The following is an 11,576-nucleotide window of genomic DNA, read 5'->3' as shown; positions in this document are numbered from 1 at the left end:
CCCACAAGGCTGGTGGAGAATGTAAAAAAATAAAATAAAATAAAATAAAGTCCTGAAATAGCTTGCACCAAACATTTACCAAATTTTTAGAAAACAAGGAAGGAGCACTTCCAATTTATATTTTTGGTTAGAAGCAAGAGCATGTCCCTTTTTGAAGTTTCTCTTTGAAGAAGACATTTAACCTAAATTACCAGTGTTTCTACCCCATTCACATAGATTCATCTGCCATAGCAGGTCCTGGTAGATATAAAAATGATTAGAAGAACAAAAAAAATTCAAATAAAGAATATATGCTAAACATACTGTAATTAAATACTTCAGTAGTTGAAACAATGTAATGGAACCCAAATTGTCCAACAGGAAAAATTAGACACAGATAACAAAAACAGCACATAAAATTTGCTTGCTTTACTTCTATTGTGAAAAAAAAAATAGTTCTTAAGGCTTTTTTTTTTAATTTGTGAATTTCATGAGCTTTATTTTTGTATTATATTCTTGGTTGTCATTGAATCTTGGTGATGCTGATATGCTTATCTACTAAATTTCTCCTGCCTAATATAGACACTCAATATATTTTATCAATGAATAAAACATTTTAATTGCAAATTAAATATCATGTGGCCTTTCCTCTTACTCTTTTCAGTATTTTTTTCACATTTTCCATGCTATGGGATTATAGGACTTTGGCAGACATTTGTTTCAGGTTGAAAAAAAAATGAGATTGACAATAGGAAGTCCAAAATAATTCAAGACTGTCATGTCCTCACTTTTGTTGCTGGTATTAAACAAATCTCTGCTATTTAATGTTGAGAAAACATAATTTATAAAATAAGACTAATTAAAATTATGCTCTTTTCTTTAGGGTGCTCTCATCAGTTCTATACTCTCCAGAGACATTTCAATTTTGCTTTCCAGTAAGAATCCCCTGTGTCTGTTTGGAGACAAAACAGATAAAAAGCAGGTAAAACTAGTTTGTTTATTTAAAAAGAATATTTATAAACCATTTTTTTTCTAGCTAGAAAATGAACTCAGTAAAAAAAGGAATCATAACTCATCTTTCTTTAAACAATACTTAGTGAGAGCCAAGTAAAATATATTGGCACATTTTCCTAACATCTTGGGGCAGGATTTTTTTCTTTTAATAGAATTTTGGGAAAACAAAAGATACAAGATATTTGAATCATAAAACCTGGGATAGTCCTTAACTATGAATTTTCTTCACAGTTTTCTTTTATAAGCCATGCAGCTCACCTCTTTTCCATAGCTATTGATTCTTGATTCTCATTCGTGGTATGAGCCCTCTCCTGCTCATGAACTAAGTTTCACTTACCTAATAAGCAAGATATGCACCTTTATCACCTCTACTTGCCTGTTTATAAGTAAATATTGTACTAAAACTACTAAAAGAATCCCACTTCTTCATTACTTTTTTTCCTTCTCTCTCCCCCTTTTCTTTCCTTGTCTGTCTGTCCTTCCCTCCCGCTCTCCCTCCTTCTCCCCCCCCTCTTTCTTTCTTTTTTTCCTTCTTTATTTCTTCAAGGTTTTCCTGAAATTCATGATCTCTGGCTCTGAAATTCTTCCTTGTAACCAGTTCTAAACTGTCCCTTTTTCTACTGCCATCTCCAACTTTACAGCTCATATTTCTACTCCTAAGTAATAAGTTGGTGCCACAGACACTTTCTATCAATGTGGGCTTTGCAATGACACTTTTCAAACTTGAGTATCAGACTTAACTGAATTGATCACTTGGGACTGCCCTTAGAGCTTCATCCACTGTCCAGGACACCAGATTTCCCATCAGGTCACAAACTCATTCCTAGATCACAAATTCCTCAACTTCTTGGATTTGTTGCCTAAGCCAGGTTGTAGCACCTTCTAGCAGTACTTGAGTCTATGTCAAGTTCCTGTCAGGGCTTCTCAGATATTAGTAATAGGTTTTCTATTAGAGTCATTCCTAAATATGTTCACTGTATATAACAAGAGTCATCAGCCCAAATTCCACCTATATGCTTTATAAGTTTGACATTGTGCAAGAAAATCACAATGGTCAAGAAGTGTATGACATGCTCTGAAAATAACGCATCAAACATTGTCACTCAAAGAAAAGCAACCTAGCATTTAGGTTTCAGTGGTTCACTGCTACCAGTTGGGATTACCTCACAGTAAGTGCATTTTCTATTTTTTCCCTCATTTATTTTTCTGTCTTCTAATAATTGTATAACCTGCATCACTTAACTTTGGCCCTTAGAATCTCATATATAGAATGATAAAATAATATTATTTAATTCAGAAAGTAAAATATTTAATACTTTGGGAAAATTTAGGTTTTGTTTGATTAGGATTATGGAAGTATTAGTGTTGATGGCTCTGATTCTTTGTTAGACTATTAAATATCTTGGAATATTGTAGAAAATTAAGAAATACTTCAATAAATGCTTCATTTACAGAAAATCAGAAAACATATTCATTTGCATAGTAGTTTTAAAAGAATATTTTACATTTTTAGATTTTTGATTTTATAGGTATATTTTTCTTATACAGATGAATTTATTAGACATTGTCAGTTACTAGCTTCATATTAAATGACTGGTGATGCAAAAGGACATCAGACATAGTTTTTGTGATTGTTGTTGTAGATAGTATATTTATTCAAAATTTAGTACACCTTGGTTAATTCTTTGTTTCTTTATAAGCCTTTTGTGTTTCCTAATTCAGGATAAGTGGTGAAAATTTAGTACCATACTCATTAAATCATTGTTTCAAATTTTCATTTTTAGACCTATAAGAAGTAAACAATAAAAAATGAAAAACCATACATCTGCAACTGAGTTCATTCTTCTGGGATTAAAAGATGACCCAAAGCTAAATATTTTAATTTTTCTATTTCTATTTTTCACCTACATACTGAGCATTGCTGGAAACTTAACAATTATCACCCTCACTCTGGTAGACTTGCACCTAAGAACACCCATGTATTTTTTCCTTAGGAATTTCTCTTTCTTAGAAATCTCATTCACCACAGTTTCTTTTCCTAGATACCTGGTCAGCATCACAACAGGGGATAAGACCATTTCCTATAGTTCTTGTGCAGCCCGGGTGTTTTTCCTCATACTGCTTGGTGCAACAGAATTTTTCCTTTACTGCCATGTCCTATCAGCTTTATGTGGCTATCTGCAAGCCTCTGCACTACACAACAATAATGAACAGCAGGATCTGCACCCTGCTTGTCCTTGGTTCTTGGCTGACCGGCTTTTTTATCATCTTTCCACCTGTGATCATGGGACTACAACTGAATTTCTGTGACTCCAACATCATTGACCACTTCACCTGTGACTCTTCTCCTTTGTTCTTGATCTCCTGCACAGACACATCCTTCCTAGAGTTCTTGGCATTTATCCTGGCAATATTAACTCTCTTTACAACCTTAACATTAGTGATTCTGTCCTATGTGTTCATCATTAAAACAATTCTGAGGATCCCCTCTGCTGCTCAAAGGAAAAAGGCCTTTTCCACTTCCTCCTCATACATGATTGTTGTCTCCATTTCTTATGGAAGCTGTATTTCCATATATGTCAAAACTTCAGCCAAAGAAGGAGAAGCATTGACTAAGGGCATAGCTGTGCTCAATACCTCTGTTGCCCCAATGTTAAATCCTTTTATTTACTCCTTAAGGAACCAGCAAGTAAAACAATCCTTTAAGAACTAGATTAAGAAATGTTTTTTAAATAAAATTTAATGGAGGCGGACCTGCGACCCAGCAGCAGGTGAGGCCCAGCAACCTGCGGAGGGACAGAGCTGCCCCAAGTGCCTGCAGGGTAGGCAGACCTGCGACCCACCAGCAGTGCAGGTCCAGTGGCCTGCTGAGGGGCAGGCCCGCTCACTCCCTCCGTGCCTGCATGTTAGGCGGAACTCTGACCACCGGCACATCAGGCCCAGAGGCCTGCTAAGGGGGGGAGCCGCCCCCTCCCCCCACACCTCCAAGGTAGGTGGACCTGGAACCCACCAGCAGGTCAGGCCCAGCAACCTGCGGAGGGACAGAGCTGCCCCATGTGCCTGCAGGGTAGGCGGACTGGCGATCGACCGGCAGAGCAGACCTTGCGGCCTACCAGCATGTTAGACAGATTACCTCAATTAGAGGAGGATCACAGCCACTATCTGCCCTGCAAGGGAGTTTTTTCAACTATACAAGAGCAATATAAATAAATAGAGGGAAAATTTCAAAAACACAACAGTTTCACCAAGCAGAAAGAAACGCGAGCCGTATGAAAAGACAAGGAAAGAAAGGACCACAAGCAATGCAGGTCAACTCAACTCTAGAAGAGGTAATAGCCGCAACAGATGGAATGTCAGACAAAGAATTCAGGATATACATGCTTCAGATGATCTGGAGTCTCAAGGAAGATATGAGACAGCAAAATCAGACAATGAAAGATCACTTTGACAAGGAACTACATAAAGAAATCCAGGAAGTAAAAGATCAGTTTCACAGGGAGTTAGAGGTAATAAAAAACAAACAAATAGAAATCCTAGAAATGCAGGAAGCAATAAACCAACTTAAAAACTCAATTGAGAATACTACCAGCAGAGTACATCACTTAGAAGATAGAACATCAGACAATGAAGACGAAGTATTTCAACTTGAAAAGACATAGACAGCTCAGCAAGTCTGCTAAGAAACCATGAGCAGAACATCCAAGAATTATGGGACAATATCAAAAGACCAAACTTAAGGGTCATTGGGATACAGGAAGGCACAGAGCTCCAAACCAAAGGAATAAACAATCTATTCAATGAAATAATACGAGAAAACTTCCCAGACTTGAAGAATGAGACAGAATCCCAAATCCTAGAAGCCTACAGGATGCCGAACGTGCAAAACCATAAGAGATGGCTATGATCTACATACTGTGGGGTCGGGCTCCAAATTCCTCAATAGGACACCCATAGAGCAAGAGTTAACAACTAGAATCAACAAATGGGACTTACTCAAACTAAAAAGTTTTTTCTCAGCAAAAGAAACAATAAGAGAGGTAAACAGGGAGCCTACATCCTGGGAACAAATCTTTACTCCTCACACTTCAGATAGAGCCCTAATATCCAGAGTATACAAAGAACTCAAAAAATTAGACAATAAGATAACAAATAACCCAATCAACAAATGGGCCAAGGACCTGAACAGACACTTCTCAGAGGAGGACATACAATCAATCAATAATTACATGAAAAAATGCTCACCATCGCTAGTAGTCAGAGAAATGCAAATCAAAAGCACCCTAAGATACCATCTCACTCCAGTATGATTGGCAGCCATTAGGATGTCCAACAACAACAAGTGCTGGAGAGGATGTGGGGAAAAGGGTACACTTGTTCATTGTTGGTGGGACTGCAAATTGGTGCAGCCAATTTGGAAAGCAGTATGGAGATTTCTTGGAAAGTTGGGAATGGAACCACCATTTGACCCAGCTATTCCCCTTCTAGGTCTATTCTCTAAAGACCTAATAAGAGCATGCTACAGGGACACTGCTACATCGATGTTCATAGCAGCACAATTCACGATAGCAAGATTGTGGAATCAGCCTAGATGCCCTTCAATTGATGAATGGATAAAAAAATGTGGCATTTATACACAATGGAGTATTACTCTGCATTAAAAAATGACAAAATCATAGAATTTGGAGGGAAATGGATGGCATTAGAGCAGATTATGCTAAGTGAAGCTAGCCAATCCTTAAAAAACAAATGCCAAATGACTTCATTGATATAAGGGGAGTAACTAAGGACAGGGTAGGGACGAAGAGCTAGAGAAGAAGATTAACATTAAACAGGGATGAGAGGTGGGAGGGAAAGGGAGAGAGAAGGGAAATTGCATGAAAATGGAAGTTGATCCTCAGGGTTATACAAAATTACATATAAGAGGTAAGGAGAGGTAAGAGAAGAATAATACAAGTGGAAGAAATGATTTACAGTAGAGGGGGTAGAGAGAGAAGAGGGGAGGGGAGGGGAGGGGAAGGGAGGGGAGGGGGGATAGTAGAGAATAGGATAGACAGCTGAATACATCAGACACTAGAATGGCAATATGTAAATCAATGGAAATGTAACTGATGTGATACAGCAATCTGTATATGGGGTAAAAATGGGAGTTCATAACCCACTTGAATCAAACTGTGAAATATGATATATTAAGAACTGTGTAATGTTTTGAACTACCAACAGTAAAAAAAAAATAAATAGCAAGCATTCATGGAGCATCAGTTTACCTAAATATACATTTTATCTATAAACTATTAAAAATATAAATAGTTCAAAGAGCTGTGCTATCAAAATATTTACAATATTTTATTAACATTTTATTCTAAAGAGTTGATGCATAAACAATTCATTTAAAAATATATATTTTGTAAGTATTTGTAAAATATAAAATGATGGAAAAATTATTCCCTTTATGACATATTAAAATATCCATAAGATATAAAAATGTATAAATCATACTGTAATGAGTCAATAGTATTAAAAGATACGAGGACAAGAGGAGAAATACAAAGATATCTGATTATAAAGAAACTTTGAGATATAATATATCATATTATCTTTTAAATGGGCCAGATGAGAAAAACACCAAAAATACCTCAAAACATATACTATGTACCATAAATAATCAATGAAAACTAGAAAAAAGTAACACAATTATGAAACTAGCTATATCAAAACCACAAAGAAAATACATATTAAGTGAACAATTGAAATGTTACACAAAAGTAAAACTAATATTCATGTAATGACAACAAGAATATCACTTCACCGTATGTATGAATTGGTTCAGAGATTTTTTTTACTTCAGATACAGTTAAGAAATGCAAAAACTTAAAAAACTGAATCAAAATTTGCAAGTTGAAATGAGAAGACAGGAGAGATTCAAGATGGTGGGCTAGAGGGAGGCGGCATTCTGTGTTGCTCTGTGACATGGGACTCAAGTAATGAGAACACTGCTTCTCTGATAGTGATATTCCTACTCCCATGCATCATGGTCCTGTACCTTTCCAGGACTCCAGTCCTTAGCATCAAAGTAGGGCTCTCAACTACTCACCCACGCAGGAGTACAGGGTACCTGAGGGAGACCATCAGCACCAGTACCACCTACGCAGAACTTTCAGCTACCCACTGGAGCAGAAATCAGAACACCACTCTCACGCAAGACACCTGACAGCTTTCTATGAGTAGGTCTCAGGCTGCCACTCCCGTGTGGATCCTCATCTACCAACGTGGGGCTCCTCCAGTAGCCACCATCTTGGGGCTCTGCAGTAGCAAAGATAGTCCCCTGGGGCTGGGGATATGGCTCAAGCCATAGCACGCTCAAATGACATGCATGCGGCCTGGGTTCGATCCTCAGCACCACATACAAACAAAGATGTTGTGTCCACAGAAAACTAAATATATATTTAGTTTTCTGAGGATACAATTTCTCTCTCTCTCTCTCTCTCTCTCTCTCTCTAAAAAAAAAAAAAAAGATAGTCCCCTACATGCAGTAGCCTGCCTGCACCAGAGAACTTGACATAGGCTCTGAGGTCAACAGCAGCCATGCATTGCACACCACCGAGCTCCTCTTGGAACTCATCTTCCAACAGCATTGTTCGGCTCCACCCACAATCTGATACCCCACCTCTGAAAGCATTCACCTCCACCTTGGGTCACCTTCATCACCCTCTTCAGTGGGGGCAACTCCTAGTTTGGAACTGTGGCTGGCCAGGTACCCATCTTATAACTCTCCTCCCTTTCCCCAGCAGCTGCTACCACTGCACAGTGACACCCTGGTTACCTTCACCATCCTGAGGGCAGAGATACCAGCTAACAACAGATGACCCTACCTATTGGATGAGAAGGGAAGCAGGAAAGATACTGATCTCCAACCGAAACAATACCAGTTTCTTCCTTCAAGATTTTTTCCCCCTCTCTCTCTCTCTGTAAACCAAAGGAATGAGCAATCTATTCAATGAGCATCTATTCAATGAAATAATATCAGGAAAGTTTCCAAACATGAAGAATTAATTGGAAAAGCAAATTCAGGAGGCTTGCAGGACACCAAATGTACAAAAACACAACAGATCCACACCAAGGCACATTATAATGAAAATGTCTAACATACAGAATAAGGAGAGAATATTAAAAGCCATGAGAGAAAGGATCAGATTACATATAGAGGAAAACCAATTAGATTATGTGCAGATTTTTCAACCCAGACTCTGAAAGCTAGAAGATCCTGGAAAAACATGTATGAAGCTATGAAAGAAAATGGAAGCCAACCAAGAATCTTTTAAAAAAAATTAAAATTTTTATTTGTTTTAATTAGTTATACATGATAGTAGAATGCATTTATGCACTTTGATATACCATATGTAGTTGGGTAAAATTTCTCATTTTTCTGAGTGTACATGTTTTAGAATCATATTGGTCATGTAATCACATATATACACACAGTAATAATGTTTGTTTCATTCTACTGTCTTTTCTATCCCCACATCCCCTCCTCTCATCTCCCATTATTTTTCTCTACCTAATCTAAGTTAATGCTATTCTTCCCTAAGGCCCCACCTTATTGTGAATTAGCATCCACATATTAGAGAAAACATTCAGCCTTTGGTTTTGTGTGGTTGGCTTATTTCGCTTAGAATGATATTCTCCAACTCCAACCATTTACTGCCAAATGTCATAATTTTACTTTTCTTTAAAGCCAAGTAATATTCCATTGAGTTTGTATACCACATTTTCTATATATATTTATCTATTGAGGAAGACCTAGTTTGGTTCCATAGTCTGGCTATTTTAAATTGTGCTGCTATAAACATCAATATGGCTGCATCACTGTATTATGCTGATTTTAAGAATCTTAAATCGAGAAAAATTAGCCTTTAGATTTAATGACAAAATGAAAACCTTCCATGATGAAAAGTTAAAAGAATTTACAACTCAAAAATGTGCACTACGGAACATCCTTGGCAAAATATTCCATGAAGAGGAATTGAAAAACAATGATGAAACAGCAAAGGGAGGTATTACACTAAAGGAAAAACTAATCAAAGGAGAAACCAAGGCAAGTTAAATACCAAAAATAAACAAAAATGTCTGGGAATACAAATCATGTCTCAATAATAACCCTAAATGTTAATGGCATAAACTCACCAATCAAAATACATAGACTGGCAGATTGGATTAAAAAAATGAAGAACAAACAATATGCTACCTCCAAGAGATTCATACGAAAAGACATCAACAGACTTAAGGTGAAAGTGTGGGGAAAAAAAGCATACCACTCACATGGTCTGCAGAAACAAGCAGGGGTTTCCATCCTCAAATCAAATAAAGTAGACTTGAAGCCAAAGTTAATCAAAAGGGATGAAGAAGGCTATTTCATACTGCTTAAGAGAACCATTCAGAACACAACAGTCACTAATGTGGCATCATGTAAAAATGTGGATGTGTAACCGATGTGATTCTTCAATCTGTAATTGGTGTAAAAATGGGAGTTCATAACCCATTTGAATCTAATGTATGAAATATTATATGTCAAGAGCTTTGTAATGTTTTGAACAACCAATAAAAAAGAGAACCATTCATCAACAAGACATAACAATAATAAATTTATATGCCCCAAGCAATGGAGCATCTACATTCATCAAACAAACTCCTCTCAAGTTCAAGAGTCAAACAGACCACAACACAATAATTCTGGGTGACTTTAACACACTTATTTCCCCAGAGGATAGATTGTCCAAACAAAAGCAGAAAAAAGAAACTATAGAATTCAATAATACATCAATAACTTAGAATTCACTAACTTATATAGAATATTTTATCCTTCAAAGAATGAATATACTTTCTTCTCAGCAGCACATGGATCCTCCTCTAAAATGGACCATATATTATGCCACAAAGCATCTCTTAGCTCATACAAAAAAGTAGATATACTATCCTGCATTCTATCAGATATAATGAAATGAAATTAGAAATCAATGATAAAATTAAACAAAAAAAGCTCCTCTAACACTTGGAGACTAAGTAATATGCTACTGAATGAACAAGGGTTTGCAAAAGACAACAAGAAAAAAATTTTAAAAATACTTTAAGGTGAAAGAGAACACAGATACAATGTATTAAATTCTATGGGACACTATGAAGGCAGTACTAACAGGAAAGTTCATTGCATGGAGTTTATTCATTAAAAGAAGAGAAAGTCAACAAATAAATGACATGACATTATAGCTCAACGCCCTAGAAAAAGAACAAACCAACACGCAAAGTAACAGAAAACAGGAAATAATTAAAATCAGGGTGGAAATCAATGAAATTGAAACTAAAGAAACAATTGCAAAAATTGACAAACCAAAAAGGTGGTTGTTTGAAAAAATAAATAAAATTGACAAATTCTCAGCCACTCTAATTAAAGGAAAAAAGGAGATACTCAAATTACAAAAATTTGTGATGAAAAAGAAAATATCATAACAGACACTATTGAAAAACAGAAGACAATTAGAAACTATTTTCAAGATTTATACTCTAGTAAAACAGAAAAGCTCAAAAGACACTGACAAATTTCTAGAGGGATATGAGCAACCCAAACTGAGACAAGAGGACATATACAATTTAAACAGATCAATTCAAAGCAAGGAAATTGAAGACTCCATCAATAGCCTACCAACCAGACAGATTTACAGCAGAGTTCTTCGTTAACACATGATTATCAATAAATATAATTCATCATATCAATAGACTTTAAGGTAAGAATCATATAATTATCTCAATTGATGCAGAGAGAGCATTTGAAAAAATATAGCACCATTTGATGTTCAAAACACTAGAAAAACTAGAGCTAGGAGGAACATATCTCAACATTGTAAAAGCTATCTATGCTGAACCCAAGGTCAACATCATTCTGAATAGAGAAAAATTGGAAGCATTCCCATAAAACCTGGAACAAGATAGGGATACTCTCTTTTTGCATGTCTATTCAACATGGTCCTTGAAACTCTAGCCAGAGCAATTAGACAAACGAAAGATATTAAAGAGATCCAAATAGGAAAAGAAGAACTCAAGCTATCATTATTTGCTGACAACATGATTCTATCCTTAGAGGATCCAAAAAACTTCACCAGAAAATTTCTACAATTAATTAATGAATTCAGCATAGGAGCAGGATATAAAATCAATACCAATAAATCAAATGCATTTCTATACATTAGTGATGAATTCTCTGAAAGAGAAATTAGAAACTATCCCATTCACAATAGCCTCAAAAAAAAAGGTACTTGGAAATCAATTTAGCAAAAAGAAAAGATCTCTACAACAAAAAATAGAGAACAGCATAAAAAGAAATTGAAGAAGACCTTAGAATATGGAAAGATCCCCCAGGCTCTTGGATGGCAAAATTAATACTGTCAAAATGTCCATACTACCCAAAGTGCTATACAGATCCAATGTAATTCCAATTAAAATCCCAACATCATTCTTTATAGAAATAGAAAAAGCAATCACAAAAATATTTGGAAAAATAAGAGACCCAGAATAGCCAAAGCAATCCTTTGCAA

General features: G+C 36.1%; 1 pseudogene; it reads left to right on the top strand.

Annotated features, from left to right (window-relative positions):
* Nucleotides 1–2,802: 2,802 nt before the first annotated feature.
* Nucleotides 2,803–3,736, top strand: LOC144255165 (olfactory receptor 6C76-like; annotated as a pseudogene).
* Nucleotides 3,737–11,576: the final 7,840 nt, after the last annotated feature.

Source organism: Urocitellus parryii, chromosome 5 (genome assembly GCF_045843805.1).
Source record: "Urocitellus parryii isolate mUroPar1 chromosome 5, mUroPar1.hap1, whole genome shotgun sequence".
Lineage (NCBI taxonomy): Eukaryota > Metazoa > Chordata > Mammalia > Rodentia > Sciuridae > Urocitellus > Urocitellus parryii.
The sequence above is the reverse complement of the archived record's forward strand: the minus strand, read 5'-3'. Positions and strand labels throughout refer to the sequence as shown.